General features: G+C 39.6%; 1 protein-coding gene across 4 annotated transcripts in view; it reads left to right on the forward strand.

Moving 5' to 3' along the window:
* Positions 1-1861: 1861 nt before the first annotated feature.
* FHIP1A (FHF complex subunit HOOK interacting protein 1A) overlaps positions 1862-17380 on the forward strand; it is a 99678-nt gene continuing 84159 nt past the window's right edge. For all 4 annotated transcript variants that reach the window (XM_064148650.1, XM_064148648.1, XM_064148647.1 and 1 more), the window contains exons 1-2: positions 1862-2248; positions 2531-2607. The gene's annotated coding sequence lies outside the window, so the exon portion shown is untranslated. The remainder of the gene's footprint in view (positions 2249-2530; positions 2608-17380) is intronic.

The following is a 17380-nucleotide window of genomic DNA, read 5'->3' on the forward strand; positions in this document are numbered from 1 at the left end:
GCTTATCTAATGACTAAGAGATAGGGATGTAAAAGGACAGCTATCTTGGATTTAACCTAATTATCACAGTAAAAAAATTACGGAATGTTTTTTCAAATGCTTAATGCAGCATTAGAAAGAAGTGAAATAGATTATATCAGCATCTCTAACAGCCGCTGTTTCAGAGGCTCACTCCTTAATGATCTGCTTATGATGAGATGTTTCACTCTGAGCATCTGTTCTGGTTGTCAGTCCACACATTTCTGAGACCAAACAATTTTAACAGAAGCATCCTCTCGCTTTCAGCTAAAATCTTCTAGACAATTTTACAATGTTTCCAAGCTGGCTTCTGCTCTACCATCCTTAAGCAGCCACTGAATGACACCCAGCTGTGTAACTAGGCTCTATAAGCAGCACATAGAAGATGCTTCCTGAACATACCACATACAGTGTGGGAACTCACCTCTCCAACAAAAGAAATGTACACCCAGACAGATTCAGATTATGAGGGAACTGTTATTAGTAGCTCTGCTGAGCACTTCTGTCATAACATTTGCAATAAAGAGTCATGTTTAACTAATATTTAATCTTGACTAACAACAGCTTAAGAGGGAGGAATTACAGTCTCTGGAAACAGTAGCTGTTCCTCCTTAAAGCTTATATTTATGCTCAATATATGTTCAAGATTATTTTGCAAGAAGTAATGCTTCTTCCAGTCTAGAAATAAAAAGTGGAGGAACCTGAATCAAGTTAGATTGGTTTTATTTATAACCAGATTTTTTGATGATAGTTTTCTCCTGGGTTGGGAAAACTTTGGCACATCAAGGCGTAAGTTAGTTTATGTGGATCTAATTAGTTAGTAATCTTAGTAAATTATTATTTAATTACATAGACCATTTGGAAAGAATACTTCAGAATTCAGAGAATACCATTATGCTCAGTAAATTAGATGATGTGTTTATTTAAATGAGCTGCTACCCTAATAGGCTTCTTTTCCCTGTTTCGAGTCTTTAGCAAAATTACAAGCAGTACCCTGTACAGTCTAATTAATTTATCCAAAGGCATTAAAAAAAGGAAAAAATGAAAGAAGAAAAAAGGCACGATAGCATGGAGAACTGTGCTTAACTGTTTGCCACAGGAGTCTACCACAGTTATAAGGAGGTATTTAAAAATATGAACTATATAGCTTGCAGCTCTATGGAATTATCTCTAATTCTAATTTGCAAGTAGTATGGGCTAGATTTAAAAATAGTACTTCTGATTTGCAAGTTTTCCATGTAGGAAAAAAAAAAATCGATCAATGGTAGGTACCTTTTCTGGTTACGCACAAGGGCTATGTGAGTAACCCTCCAAGAGGGCCCACGCAAATGGCAAGCAGTTGATTTCCCACCCTCGCATTACAAACAAGCCCCAAAGGCCTGCGTGTGGCTCACTGAGGAAACAGGAGTGGAAGCACTGCCGCCTGCAGAGAAGGGCGCCCCAAGGAGCACCGGCCGCTTCTGCCGAGAGGGCACAGCGCCCGAGCGCAGCGCTATCGTCCGCAGGGGGAGAAATGAATGAGCAATGGCAACAACAAAAACACGTTAGAAGTGGATGTGCTGTTCAGTGCCACCTAGTGACTCGCCTAACTGGGGCCACCTTCTTCCTACGGCATTGTTTCTGCAGTACAGGGCCTGGTGGTTGTTGTGTTTTTTTTGTGGTTTGTTTGGTTTTTTAAACACAGATTTTTTTTTTAACTCTTTCTGAAATACTTTCCCTCTTTCCGATCCCAGACCTCCTCACCTGATAACTGCTCCTACTACTTGGCAAGGCGGCGGGGACGGCCGTCGTCCCCTTCCGCGTGCGATCCCCTTTCGGCGGGCTGAGGGCCAGGGCCAGGGCCAGCGCCGCGAGCGGACGCCCGACGGAGGCCGCCGCCGGCCCCGCCTCGCCCCGCCAGGTCGCGGCTCCTCCCCGCCTCTCTGACTCAGCGACCCGGCCCCCGGCTTACACAAATTCCACGGCCGGTGTCGAGTTGAGGCCGCTCGCCGTGGGGGTGAGGGAGAGAAGTGCCCGCCCCAAGGAGACGGGGCGCTCGGTGAGGGCGTGCTTGAGGGGATTCCTTCCTCCTGAGGGAGCAGGGCCGGCCGCAGCAACCCTGTCGCTGACGGCGACTTACCTGGGCGGCCGCCTCTCTCTCCTCCCTCCCGGAGTTGGTCGCTTCGGCAGAAAGGGAGTGGAGACCGCCTCGCCCCTTCTCGTCGAAACTTTCCGCCACCGCCCACGCCAGGTAGGGGCTGGGTCCCCCGGGGTGGGAGCTGTGGCGGGCGCCTCTGTGGCGGGAGCAGTCGCTTCCCGCCCAGGGCTGGGCAGTGCCCAGCCGCCGAGTTTAGAAGGTGTCTTGTCGACGCTTCGGCTCGTCGGTGGTGCGGGGCAGCGGGCCGGTGTCCCCAGAAGCTGAACAGCTGCTGTCTGTCTAGGGCTGCTGAGGGGAGTATATAGGTCACTGGAAGTAATGCCTACCTAATCCCCTTTATCTTTTTGGCTCGGCTTTTCCGCTGCTGGTTTGTAGGGCGACCTGGACAGCACTGGTCACAAACTTCTGGGGGAAGACTCATGCTTCACGCAGGACTGTGGGCCGCAGAGCAGGTGAGTGCCAAGATGCGAGAGTGGGATGTGAGCTTTTACCTCAGAGATGACTTTTTTTCTCACAAGCGTGACGCTCTCCATAGTGCCAGATATTTGTACCTGCGGCTGTTAGTTGTGTGACCCTGTACCTGGCTTGTCAGTTTGAGTTAGGTCTGTTGTTTTAACAGGCCAGTAACACTGATTTAAAAATATTTATTCTCTTCAGAACACTCATTGCATCACTCACCAAATAACTGCAGGCTATTTTGATAATTTTTGGGGGTGCCAAGGGAAAGTAGAGGTCTCTGCAACTTCAGGGCCCTGGTAATTGGAGAAAGCTGTGTCTTGATAAAGTGCTGTGTTGCTTTCTCGAGGAGCTGTTAACAAGGTCATACGAACATGTTCTAGCATCCAGGGTTGTTGGTAGTAACTCCATGTGATTTTGAGTTATTTTTCCATGGACAAACCTGGGATTCTAGGTGCAGGCAAGTAGACACTGCCTATTGGAAGGTTGTGTGTAGGAACAGCTTGCCAGTACAGGACAGTTTGCCAGACTGGAGCATATTGTTTCTTATAATTTTGAAATTCCAAGACATGCTTGGTCATATTTGGAGATTATTCCAATCAGATTTCTTCCTCTTCCCTGGGATGTGTGATTGGTTTTCTCATTAACACGTCATACAACAATAAAAAGAAAAATGCCTAATGTGTTACTTGTATGCTGCTGTACTACCTCTGGTTGAACTGAAAAAAGACTTCAGTGTCTGCTAGTGCTCTCTCTCTGCCTAGATATTTTCTGTTAAGTAATGTGGAACTTGGATGCTGTGCAAGAGTTTATAGTTGCATTTTTCAGTTGTGCAACAATGATTTTATTCCTCCTTGTAGCTATAAGAAAGATTCATGGCCTCATCTCATTAGTAGTGAAGCATGATGCTTTTATCTTCTTTTCATTTTCAGAGGGAAGAGAAAGTGATAATAAAGGGTCCATTCAAAGAAGTCTCTCACACACCAATATCATGATTAATAATGTTAGGTCATTCAGTACAGGTCTATGTTTCTGACCTATGCTGTTTTATGTCATAATTTCTAGAACCAAACCTTAGAGAAGTGGCACTTGGAAGGGTTTATAATACCTGAAGGAGCAAAGTCAGATTAGTGTTTTCACATTATTCATGTTGCCATACTTCTGCTGAGCTGTGTGTAAAGAGTCCACCTGATCTGAATCTAACCTAAGAATTAGGACGTAATGCTATGATTAGTTTCTTCCTCTCTGGCTGTGCTTTAATGAACATAGAAGGTCAAAGGGAGAAGGAAAAGACAGAAAAAACTTGAATCTACTTTGTAAAGTGTAAATAATTGCAAAGGGCAAGATTCTACCAGTGAGATAATGGTGTGAGGATGAGAGTTGTGAAACTGATAGAACATCCAGATGCCTTTTACTGTTATCCATCTCAATCAAGACAAATGTTTTCAATAGACTCCTGCTAATGGCTGTTTTAATGTACTTATTGAGCCACGATGACTGATGATATGTGCTTGAAAAAATAAGTGAATTCAGTTAAAATGATAAAAAATGTGTTGCAAAACCCTACAGAGGAAACATAACTTAATTTACATATTTTTATTTGTTTAAACTTTATTGTATCCATTTGATGTCTAAACTACATGGTGGTGATGGTGATAAATTGATTATCTTCTGTGAGGGCTCTTTTGGATTCAGTTGTTTTTTCTCTCCTAAATGGTATACAGAACTTCATAGAATCCAAAATTAAGAGAACCAAAACTGGAGAAACTGCTGCTGACTTGGGTTTTATTTTGACATGAAACTGAAACTTAGGAATATGTAAATGTATTTTCTTTTCAAAAGATGATTCTAATGCATTAGTGCCTGTTAAGCTTATGTCTTTAGATTTACAGACTCATACTATCATCTGAAACAATTTCTATGTTAAACTGTTCATTGAAGGGTTATCGAGGATACTTTGATCTACATCAAGTTTTAAGGCTTTTTAAAAAAAGAACTTATTCACAAATGCTGCTCTCCACCCTTGCATATCTTTATTAGGGTACATACAAATGCTGCTTTTTGACACTTGCAGAAGGTTTTGCTGGAGGGCTTTTCAAATTTTAATTAGGCTTATGGAAATCTTGTTTAGTTCTTTAATGTTTGGGTTGAAATCTTGAGTTTTTAAAAAATGCACATTGTCATGTTCTGATATAATGTTATTATGCTTAGTAGTTTCTCAAACATTTGAGAGAGGTTCTCTCTCTTTATACTTTATGGCATGTTAGAGTAGTTGGTGCATTTGTGGTGTTGATGTGCTGCTGAGAAGATGGCTTCTGTTTTATGACTAAATTACGGTTTACAGACACTTAGAGTTTAAGTTTGTTTCTACTCAAACATGCTGACTTGGCATTGTTAGCTTACTGCGGTCTATTCTCAGCCTAATCAGCCTCTAGGAAAGAGGGTGCCAAGGGATACTGTTGCTTTTAGTGTGCTGCTTTTGGGTGTGTTTCAGGCAATAACACAGAATAGTAGAGGTCAGAAAGGACCTCTGGCAATCATCTAGTTCAACCCCTCTGCTAAAGCAGGTTTGCCTAGGTCAGATTGCATAGGAGTGCAGCTAGGTGGATTTTGAAATTCTCCAAAGGCGACTCCACAACGTTTTTAAGCAGCCTGTTGCAGTGCTCTGTCACCCTCAAAGTAAAGAAATGTTCCCTTCTAGTTAAATGTAACTTCTTTCATTCTAGTTTGTGCCTGTTGTCCTTTGCCCTGTCACTAGACACCGCTGGAAAGAGTCTGTCCCCATGTTGCATCCCAGTATACTCTGGCAGTATTCCTATGTTCCTCTCAAGTTGATGGTCTCTTTTTCCACATAATGTCTTTCTTCCATTCAAGTTTTTTTCAGAAGCTTCTTGCTCATCCAATGCATGTCTCTTGTCTTCTTTACTTGATTTCTTACCTATGGGTATGCACTCATCTTGAGCTTGGGTCCTTCTGAAAGAAAGACCTTCTGAAGTCATAACTCATGGGATCCTCAAAGTAGACCTCTGCAGAGGTCAGATTTGGCTCTCCTGAAGTCTTCCTCAACCTTCACATCCCCAGTCTATTACACAACAATGGATGCCTATACTTTAGGTATGTTACAGGCTTAGATATTTTTAATGTTCTGATAATGTTGATTCAAGACAAGCAACCTCAAGCTTCTTTCTAGAAGAGGCTACAAAGGCCTCAGCTGCTCAAAAGCTGGAGCACTAGCGATCTGGAAATCCTGAGGTTTTCTTCATCTCTTTCTGCAGTACAGCATAGTAACCAAATAAAGGCTTGTAAGTATCTGCTGGTGTGGCTGTTCTTTAGACATTGTCATACCTTTAAAAATTCATGCAAACAGCCTTCAAGAAATGGTGCCTTTTCCTGACTGGATTAATCCATTTGGAAAGTAGAGCTAGGACTTCACTGTTTTGTGGGGAAAAGGTCAGTTAGACCTGGATCATGTCTAAAGTCTGACCAGGCTGAATTGAAAGAACAGGTTTGAGTACACTTGCGAACAGCAGTAAGAGGTTCTGGCATAATTATTTTGTTTGATATATTACACACACCAGTACATTTTAAAGTGTCAATTAAAGTTTGGAGGGGCTGTGATGGTAGCAAAGTATTTCCAAGGTTAAGTTAGCATCTTGAAAATTGATGAGCTTTTGCAAATATGTCTTGCCTTACTGTCTTAGGAAGTCTTACGATCAATGCCTATTATTATGTGTAGATATCTTTTAGCAAATGACTCACTGATAGTGCTATGATAAGAATATTTTCCATTTCAAGCAATGTGGCCAAAAAAAAAAACAAACTTGTGAAAGCTGCACCCATGTGAGGCAAGTCCATGTGGAATGGAAGCAGAGCAAGTAAGGTAAGAGTTGACGATGGTGGTAGAATCTTGTGACAATCACCTGCCACCTGAAAAAGAGGAATGAGATCCTGACATAGTGCAGGCTGTACTTTGAGGCTTTGACTTGTGCTATCTCTAAACTAAATGCAGCATGTTTTTATAGCATTTGCAGAATTCATCCTGAAGTTTCTTCCGTTTCAAATTGTGGTTGGTGGCTCCCCAGTTACTGGGAAATCAATGATGACTCGTTCTTTTTTCCCTTCCTTTCTTTCTTGTTGGCTTTTTTTTCCTTTTCTCTTTTGTTCCTTCTTTCTCCCTTTCCCCAAGAAGTTCAAATTGCCTACCTGCACAGTGACAATAGACTACGACAGTTAATTCTTGTCAGATGATAACTAGTGTTGTAGAGGACCTGTTGTCTGCTTCCATATGGGGAAATCTATAGGTGGTTTAGTGCTAAAAGTATTGGGAAAGTTCTTGTTATGTAATTTTTCCCCCTTTAACTGTGGAGCATGGTCAAATGTCATCATCTCCCCTTGCACCTCTACTGCAGTATACTTTTGTTTATTTAAGCAGTTGCATGCTGTATTTTGGGATTTGGATTTTTTTTTTTTTTAATTGGAGGGTGCAAAAATGCTTTGTAGTAATAAAAACACATACTAGGTTCTTTGCATAAATGTTTCAGAGAGACACCTGTGCCCTTTATCCTTGTAATTCTACTTAATTGTTTGTAGGTCACTTGTACTGCATATTAGTGGAGGGTAGGATTTTTTAAAATTCACATAAATAAATATAATGTCTGAGATAGGGACTCTTAATAACAGTTTCTTTTGGCTGGCAACCGATAAGGTGATGTCAGTGAGAGACTTTACAGCTAGAAGGATCTCCTAAGGTACATTTGAGAAGGAAAAAAAAAAAATCAAGTCTTTAAACTATTGACAAGACTTATAGACCAGTAAACATTTTGAATTGTGATGTAAATGTAACTGTTAGCTCTTCCTGTTGCACTGTGCTGAAGGCTGAAGTTCTGAACTGCTGAAGAATCAATCCCACCCCGCATGCATTAATATTTTTTTTTTGGCAAAACCTCGGCTGCCCCTGAGCAGCAGGGAAGAGAATTTTGTAGTTTGGAGCTAGTTTTGTTAATATATAACAGTTAATATATTTGTGATACATATTTTTCTAATGCTTGGGTTTTCAACCTACAGGTCAAACATCAAGAAATGAAAAGTTGCTGTTGTGTAGCCAGGTCTAAAAAATAGCATAGACTTTTACTAAATTGTGTTTACTCCTCTCGGCGTGTCAGGCTCCTTCCCAAAAGGAGCAACTCCTGAAAGGGAGAAGTAATTTGGCTTGCTGCTTCACCTCTTTATTGTCATTACAGTAAGAGTAGTGTTTCTGTAAGCATATGTCTTGAATACTGAAGGGAAGGAGGCAGCCTAAGAAAGAAGGTGCACCTTTTATAATTACAATTTGAAGTTGAAACACCCGTGGCTTGTTACTTTGTTGCATGTGCTTTATTAAGTGTAACTGTATTGTTTCCTCCTTGTACATTTGTGGCACTTTGATACTTTGCTGTCATAAATATTGTAGTACAGTATCATGAACTCATTATTCCTGTAAGAAATATTATGGAGGACAAAATCTCATCTTTATTTTTGAGGAACTGTTTTGAATTTTGGTGCTGGACTGTGCAGAAGTGCATCCTCCCTGCCACAGTGAGATGTGGATTTGGTTTTGACACAAGGGCTCTGTTCCTTTCTGCATGTGCCTTAGAATTATGCTGGGTGCTCTATCCTGTGAGCCTGACCAAGGTACAGCAACAACACAGGCTAAGCAGTCAAAGATTTTTCTGCAAACTGTTAATGCCTTCAAAAAGCAGTATGCTGTTCCTTGTTTTGCTCTAATGCTATTGAATCACCCAAATGCCCTTGGAATACCAGTGGTGAGGACTGGGACAGTTTGTCATATTGGAACTTGTGATTCCAAGTTTCAGTAAATTCAACAAGTTTTTTTTTTTTTTTTTTTTTTTTAATTGGCCATTTGCCATTTAGTACAGGGAAGTATGGAACACATAGTCAGCAGGGTAGGGTAATTTCCTTTCTGAGTTGCTGACTTGCATGAAAATTAATTATGCTTACTTGCTTGGAGTGATTTCAGGTAAAGAATTTAAGTTATCAGAACCTTGAAGCATTTTTGTAGGATGAGGAGCATGCAAAGTGGAAACACTTTAATTTTGGTGGTGTTTTTTGTTTCCCCCTCCATTTTAGGAATATTAGTAATGGTGGAAAACAAACATAGAGAGGGGAAAGTTATTTGCCCTTGTATTGATTTCTGTTCTTAATGTTTAAATCCCAGCAATGTCAAAAGCACTGGGAGACATTAATGTGATCTATGTGCCACAAAACAGAGTGAGTTTGTGGGTGTTGGTGGTTACATCTGCCTTCAGTGCTGTTTCATTGGCATGAATTTTACAGTGGTAATGTTTACCAGCAGAACACACAGTAGTATAGAGGTGGTTTTGCAGTATTTTCTTAGCTTAGATAGAGCTGGGTTTGTTTTGCTTGGATGCTAGTGAAGTTCTTGGACTGGGAAAACTTCTTTTTGTGAGAAACTTTGCTGTTAAAAAAAATATTCAGAGAGAAACAACTAAAGCAGCTTAGTGAACACTGCATTTATGATGCGTGTTATTTGCAAGTTATAACTTGTTATTACTGTTATTTTTAGCAACTTTCTTGCAGTAAAATGGGTAAATCAGAAATGGTAAATTGCATTTACCACCCAACATTAAGGATGTAGGGACACAGTCAAAGCAACTGATAATGTTCTTAGTTAGATCAAGTTCTGTGGCTGAGGGAGTAGACCAAGTTCTGGGGACACATGTTCTGGTTTTACTGACATTTGAGTCAGGCCAGTTAAAATAACTGAATTATTTGACATTTGGTGTATATATAGAAACTATCTGAACAGTTTTCCAAGTATGACTGTTTCTTTTATTCCTTCTCTGTAAATGATGAAAAAATGTTAGCAGAGTCTGTGGCCTGTATCTGCGTGAATATTTCTGATTAGCCTTCAGTGAAATTCAATGGTATTTGAATTACTTCGTGTGCAGATACATTTTAAAAAAGCTAAATGAATTAAAGGTGGATGAAATGTTATCTAACTTCCTCTTGACAATTTAAAAGTATGAAGTGATAGCAATTACTTCTACTTCGTGGATGTTCTACAAGCTTTGGAAGTGTTGTGGTAGTCCTAAGCAGGCCAAAATAGGTTTGTATATGTCCTGGCTTGCCCAGACATGTTTTTCAGTTCTCCCTCTTCCTGCTTTGGGGTGAAGCAACCTTGGGAAAGAGGACGAAGAACCTGGAGCCACAGAGTCTAAGGACTCTGGCTTGCCCAGACTTGTTTACTTCCTGTGTTAAACAAGGTACACACACTTAGCTTGTGCTTGCCTTGTGCAAGGCCTGTGCTTTTGCTAAATTTGGGTAAAGCAAGCCTATAGTTTCACCTAATATGGTCAGGCTTGGCTAACTGCCATTATGAAGGGTTATTCTGTGTTCAAAGGCCCATTAGTGTCAGGCTACATTGATGCTGTGATACTGTGATAAAAGAAGGCACACAGGTAAACACAGCCATTGTATTCATGCCTCTTGCTGCCATTGCTTACTGCCTTATTGAGTCTTGCCATGCTGTGCTAAGCTATAAGCTAGCCCTTCCACAAAGTAACAAACTCTGATGCTCTAAATTTGTTTGCCTGGAAACTACACTGCCTTGAGTTTGCTTGGAACAGGCTCTAAATGCCTCCATGCAATCATCCTACATAGCCAGCATAACATTGTGCTAAGACTGCACATTGCAAGACATCCTGCCTACACCTGAAAGTTTCCTGCCAAGAAGGGAAGTCCTGGATACACAAATCATCTGGGACCAGGTCAGAGATCATCTGCTTCCTTTCCTCAGCACTCTGAAACCGGGGAAGAATCAGAAGTCTCAACGTCTAACAAGACATTAACAGTATTCCTTGAAAGCATTTGGGTACTGTCTGAAGCTGTAGCTAGCCCTGTGAGTTGGGAGGTAATTTTGTGAGTAAATAATTAAAGTCTCTTATAATTCACTAATTGGCTTCTGCTATAAGCAGAAAGGAGCTCCTGGGGCCCATCTAGTGGGTGAGTGGTACAATTAACTGCAAGTGGTATATTGACTGTAGGAACCTTCTCTTCCAGTTCAATTAATGTTTATATTTTTGGCTAGTTATTTCTGGCTATAGTTATTCCTCTGTATAACTCTTCCATGACCATGGGAAGAACTGATGATTATTAAAATTAGTGGTTGGGGGTTGGTGAGAGTTTTGAATATCAAAATTAATAAGCAATATTTGGAAAAATATAATCTCACATCAATTACCCCTCTGCAATAGGAAGCGGTAAACTCTGCATGGCTTAATTTCAGTACTTGTTGTGTGTCACGTCATTGCCATAGCAGGTACTTGTGCAGTAGGTGGAAAGTTGCTGGTTTGAGTTTTAAGTAGCACCAAGTGTGGGTGATCAAAATTTTGTTGTATTGGTAGCAAGGAATATTCCATTACTAGTTGTAATGTTTTCACAGATCTTTTTGATGAACGTTTAAAGTAACAATACTTTAAAACAGTAATTAACTCACCAGCAGTGTTTCAGGAGAGCTCAACATTTGGCTCAGTGACTGGAGATAATGCAATTTAAACAGTTATTATTCCAAATTATGTTCAGATATCCTGAGATAAGACTAAGTACAGGAATAGTAGTGGCTGTGGCATAATGGAGTTGAAAAAGCATCTGATGGCAGAATAATTAAACTTTTCCATTCTAAACAAATGTGAATAAATGGAGAAGCGTATTGGTAGTGTCTTGGCAGAGGTGACTGAGGGCTGGCACGCAGGAGAGGTTTTCTGGGTAATAGTGTTTGTGGCCACCTAGGGGAAGTCATCCAGACCACAGGTTTTTAATTACCTAGAAGTGCTGATTAAAGAGATCCAGAGAGCGGGATCCAGGTTCCTAGTTCTTGGAGGACCTTGGCAAAGCTTTCCTGGTGCTAAATATGACAAAAACAACCAGAGGATAGGATCTTCCAAGCTGTGTTATAACCAGAAGAAAAGTTAACTTGAGTGAGAGTGAGCAAATGAGAGTCTCTGAGGGAGAACTTGTGCTAAAATAAGAAAAGCAATTTTCAGGTGAGTGTAGTTAACATGAATCTTATCTGCTAGTTGTGTGTTTTAAGAAGAGAAAAGTATTAGGAACAATATTATTTCTTCAGGAAATTGTCAGTGGCAGAAATTGAAACTACTCTTCTGCAGAGGGAAATATGAAAAATAGTGAGAGAGTGGCTTGACTGCTATTGAGCTCTCTGATATCAAACACAACAAGGAGGGAAAGGGAATCCAGGCTGTATTGTCAAGAGGAAGTATAAAAATAAAGCACAAGCATACATAATTAAAATGCAACAGAGAGTAACAAGAAGTCATTATAGAAATCTTAGTAAAAAGAAAGGGAAGGTTTGCTGCTATTGAAATACTGGAATTGTAGTCTGAGGAAGGTATGAGTTATAGTTCATTTAGGTAAGTTTGAGTTTCAAGTTTTTAAAACACACTGTTGGAAGAGTAAGAGTTGGCTGGTGTAATCCTTAAGCTGCTGCAGTTACTTGTGAAGGATATGTGTAATACTATGACACTGAGAAGAGTGGTTATAGTGCCTGTCTTCGCAGGTATTGGGAGGTGGGGAAGTGGAAATGAGCAGTTCAGGACCCATTTGTTTAACCTAGATTATTTGTTCCAATATTTTTCCTGGGAACTCCTAAAGCAGTAGAAGATATGAAATAAAGGAGCAGGAGGCGATGATTTTATTTTTAAGATTTAACCATGTTAGACTAAAGCAATTTTTTTCTCCAAAGTGCTAACAGGAGAGGAGCAGTTATCTCCAATAGCTTGATTCTTTGTGATAGAAAATGTCCAAATTTTGCTTTGGTTAAAAAAAATGAAGGAATCAAGTGTGGGTAGGTGCTAAAGTGCTTGAAGAACGTTATTTTCTCTGGAAATTGATTCATGACGTTGTTTTGAGTGGAGTGTTTTTGTTTTCTTACCTATATGACAGATTTAGGTATTACAGAAGATAAGAACGGTAAGAGCCAACACTGTTATGTAATTGCAAAATTAGAGAATGTCATACGGAAATATTGTCATAGAATGTTTGAATTCTGCCTTTAGAAAAGTGTTTATTTGTTCTTGTTTGTTTGCTGTTCTTTATAATAGAGTTGGATCTCAGGTTGGGGCTGAGGTTTGCATAACAAAAGCATGAGCATTAGGAGCCCAGAGAGGCTCCTTGAACACAGAAAGGCTACTTGAAAGTAATTATTATCTCCTGCTGACAGGACCAAATGGTTCTCCTTAAGGCTTGCTTCAATAAACCTTTAAGATTTTTCTATTTCTTATGGTGGGCTTCTATGCCTGTATCACACATGTGAGAGTTTAAGTAAGTTAAATGAAGTAATCTTTCTAGTCACTGTTGAGGTACTGTCTAGTTGTGGGGATGGAATTTATTTTTTAAAAAGGCAATAGGAACCCTTTGGAGACATGGGCAGTATCTGAAAGAAAGGCTGAATGAACCATAAGCTGGTTTTGTAGCTTCAAGGAGAAAGCAGTAGTAGAGAAATGACAGTGTGAGGGTTGTCCGGGAATATGAAATATACATGCTGGTGACAGTTATCTTTCTGGGGTGGGTAAGACACTGTTGCATTGGAATGTGTTAGCACGGGAAGTTGTGAATGATTTTAAAAATAGGTGATGTGAGCTTTGGTGAGTTGTGATAGCAATACAACAGGTGATCCCCTGCCATAGGGGAACGGGCTAGATTACCTTGAGGTGACTTCTTTCTGGTCCTTCAACAGGTAAATAGGAGATGGTTACTGTAGGACAGCATCATCTGTAAAATTCAGGGACAGTGCCATACCGAGAATCCCTTTTCTCCCTGCCTCATCTGACAGGGAGGATTGAGAAAGTTCTCTCTCCCCCCCACACTCCCTTTTCCATTACATGGAGCATGGGTAAATGACAAGCAGAACTTCATATTGCTATGGCTGTGGAGAAGTAGCCAGAACTCCCTGCTGTAAGACAACAACATAAAAAGAAGTACTCACACCGTCTCTGCAGGAGCAAATCCTAGAACAGGGAGTGCTAGGAAATGTGATGTGAAGATGCCTTGAATAGCTTCAAAAGCAGTTTTGTCATATTTGTGTGGTGTTATAACCAAGCTGCTGTGATTTTACCAATTCCAGACCTTTGCTAATGGCTACCCTCTGCCATGCAGACTTAATCAGCTTGTGTTAGTGATAATTTGGCAAATTCTTTTGTGTGATCCGCTGTATGTTGTAAACAGCCCTCTTTGTGCTGCCCTTGTAGCCTCTTTATTTGGGTACGCTAACTCCTTTCCTTTAACTGCTGTAACAGCGCGAACCAGAGATGGCTCTTCCTTGCCTGAGATTTCTTGTTGACTGCTAGGGATAGCAACAGAGAAATTAAATAATGGTTTTAATTTCAATTGACTGCTGTTGGGCAAAGCCGTGATTAGCAGAAGAAAGGCAAAGATTTGAGGATGTCCTGCAGTGTCAACTGATCTTCAAATCAAAAGCAAATAGTCACACTTTTATGTACCATTAACAGTTAAGGAGAGTTTTTTAATTTACAGAGCGAAGTTGCTTGGGAGGTATCACTTCTAGGGTGTATTCTTCCTCTCGATTACTATAGTCATGTATGAAATGGAGCTTGTTTTTTAACGTACTGCTTTTTTAATATTTTAAAGTCCATCTGCTGCTTTTGTGAGATTTTGAATGGCATGTATTGCTACTGAGAGTGTTTGTATTGATTCATAAATCTGTGAACTGTGGTTACTGTGGTTATTTTATTGGACTTTAACATGAAGGGGAAAGATAAGGAAAGCAATTTGAATTTCCCAAACCACAGGGCTATTGCATCTTTCATATTATCTAGCCTGAGTAGTAGTGTAGATAGTGATAGATGGGATGCAGTAGTCTCTAAGGACAGTTTTCATCTCAAAGTGTAGTATAATCCTGAGCTCATAATTAATTGTGTAAAAGAGGATGGCTAGTTTGCCACTACTCAAGTTCTTGAAATGGCTTTTGCCATTCTAAGGATGTGCTGTAACCTTCCTATTTAAAAGAAGGTTTGGCAGACTGCTCTGCTGTAGGTTGAAGAAGCACTGAAAGCAGCTTTCTGTTAAGATGTTGATGATATCAAGGTAGAATATAGACCATCTTAATTTGTGAAGATTACTGATATGGACTGGCTATGTTCTAAAACTTACTTATCATGCTCATTTTAGGGCAGCATTTCAGGCTATCCAAGCAATATGAGCCTAGATAGATGTGTATAAACACACTTTGATATTAATAAGATTTTTTTTATTTTTTAGAACTGTTTCCATTATTTTCTGCAATTTCATTTCATATTTTTCCTCATTTCATTTAGTTTTCAGAAATGAGAAGGTAAAAACTTTTATGTTCTCTCCTATAGGATACAGAATAGAGATTTGTATTATTTTTTACCTGTTTGTTTTTACAAAACCGTGTGTTTGATGAGAAAGCAAAATACTTGCTCTTCCCAAAATATGTTCCATAAGGCAAGACTGCTTGGCAGTAATGGTTTATCAGTGCCTAGAAAGAAATCCAGGTGTCAGTGCTCTCTGGAGATAAGGATTTAGTATTTTCTACCTGACAGTACTGAATTTTGTTTGTGGGTGAATGACAGCTGGTAGCAAGTACACACTGGCAATATTATAGAATTAATATGAGTCTTCTGGGCACAAGTACAGGAAGCTCTGTTTAATTGTAGCTGTGCTGCTTTAATTACAGCTTTTAAAATGAAAAACTTGAACAAAACAAGCAAATAAAACCCCCAAAATCTCTGTCTGGAAATTGGAATTCTTTTAGATTATTCAAATTCTTATGCTTTTGTGTACTAGACTGAATAATCTTCTGCCCTGTTTGTAAGTGTTTTATTTTTTGGGTTGTTGGTTTTTAAATGAGTTAAGCTAAAGGCACTTGAGTTCTGGAAGTTTACCACAGCTTAATGTTGAGGTTTCAGATCCAGACTTTTTTACATATGTGCAATTGGAGAATCTCTTCATGTTCTGAATACCTTCTCTTTAAACATGCACATTAACTGCCCATCATAGAGAAAAGAACAGGCCTTTGTGTTTTTCTTGTCTGCTTCAGTGGTACTAACAGAAACTGACTCAGTCTTGCAATATTTTGAACCTGAAACGCTGGTTATGTTAAGACAATTCAAAACTGGAAGAAGGGAGATTTAAACTATGTGTTAGGAAAGGGCTCTTTACAGTGAAGGTGGTGAGAAAATGCAACAGGTTGCCCAGGAAGGTTGTGGTTGCTCCCTCCCTGGAGGTGTTCAAGGCCAGGTTGGAGGAGGCCTTGAGCGACCCGTTCTAGTGAGAGGTGGCCCTGCTTATGGCAGGGGATTGGAATTGGATGATCTTTCAGGTCCTTTCCAACCTAAACCTTTCTATGATAGTAATTCAGTGCCACTCTTAAATATATGTGATATTTTATTAAACATGAAATGGAAAATACACATTATCCAGGTGAAAACCAGGATTGTTCCTCATATGACTTTTCTGTGGTTTCAGTCTCTTGTATCAATTTTCGGTTTCAGGCTTTGATCCTGATTAGGAAGTGTTCTTCAGATTGAAACATGATGGAATCTTTGAAACACAAAACACATGTGCTAAATATCTTAAGCAAAACAAAAAAAAATTTTCCCCCACCCCTTAATTGTGATAATTTGAGGCCTCTCTGTGGATGTTTCTTGCATACTCCTTTCTGACATTTGCTAGAAACAATGACTTCTAAACAGGCTTGGGATTACTTTCTGTGCTAGACTTCAGTTTTATCTATGGGAAAGGGATACTTACATTGATCATATTTTTTTTTCTTTTCTATTTGCCTTCCTCTTTTCTATTCCCTATGATGAACTATTTTTTATGTAGCTTGAAGGACAGAAAAATGCCAAGTTGATGAACTTGTAAACCTTAGCCATGAGGACTTGCATGCCTGACAATAGATTTTAGCTGTGCTGCAAGTTAAGGAATCTAAATCCAAGGGAGCAAATAATTTCCTGAGCTAAAGGACAGCTTGGTCAAGAAGACAATTACAGGCTCCACTTGCAAATTTACTCAGATAAGTGATACAGTGAAATCAAAGTAGAAAACCTGTTATTTAACAAATCCAAATTACTATAATATTTTTATGACCAGACATAATGTATGAAGCAGACAGGAGAGGAGTGAGTGTTAATTACAAATTATGGATAAATCTCCTTCTATTAGAGCCCCTACTCAGAATTATTTTGAGTATTAGGAAAAACCATTTTAAAAAATCATGGTTTAGTGAGCTGGTATATCATGAACAATATTTTACTATTTCTGTGATGCTGCACACATCCTCAGGTTGTGGAAGCCAGCTAGAAGTAACAAAGGCTATGTAGAGTGATGGCAGATAAAATCATGAGTTGTCATGGGTCTCTTTAAATTCTTATCTCCAGTGAACTATGCAAAGTAATACCTTTCTGAACTGGAGGCCAAGTGAAAAAAAAAGACAAAAACAACCAAACAACAAATTAGCCCCAAAACACACCCCAAAAAACTATAAATATTTTTCCATATGTTGAATTTTAATTTAAACAGTACTTTAATTGAAAAATCCCCAAATCTTGCCTCATTAACCTTGTCTAGATGAATTTGTTTTCATGTTGATGGTGGGTAGATATTATCTGTTATTTGAAGTCACAAAGTAGAACTGCATTAAAGGCACTAGCAGGGAATGTTGTAGAGATGATCTGGAGGATGGAGATTGAC

This window comes from Pogoniulus pusillus, chromosome 9 (genome assembly GCF_015220805.1).
Source record: "Pogoniulus pusillus isolate bPogPus1 chromosome 9, bPogPus1.pri, whole genome shotgun sequence".
NCBI lineage: Eukaryota > Metazoa > Chordata > Aves > Piciformes > Lybiidae > Pogoniulus > Pogoniulus pusillus.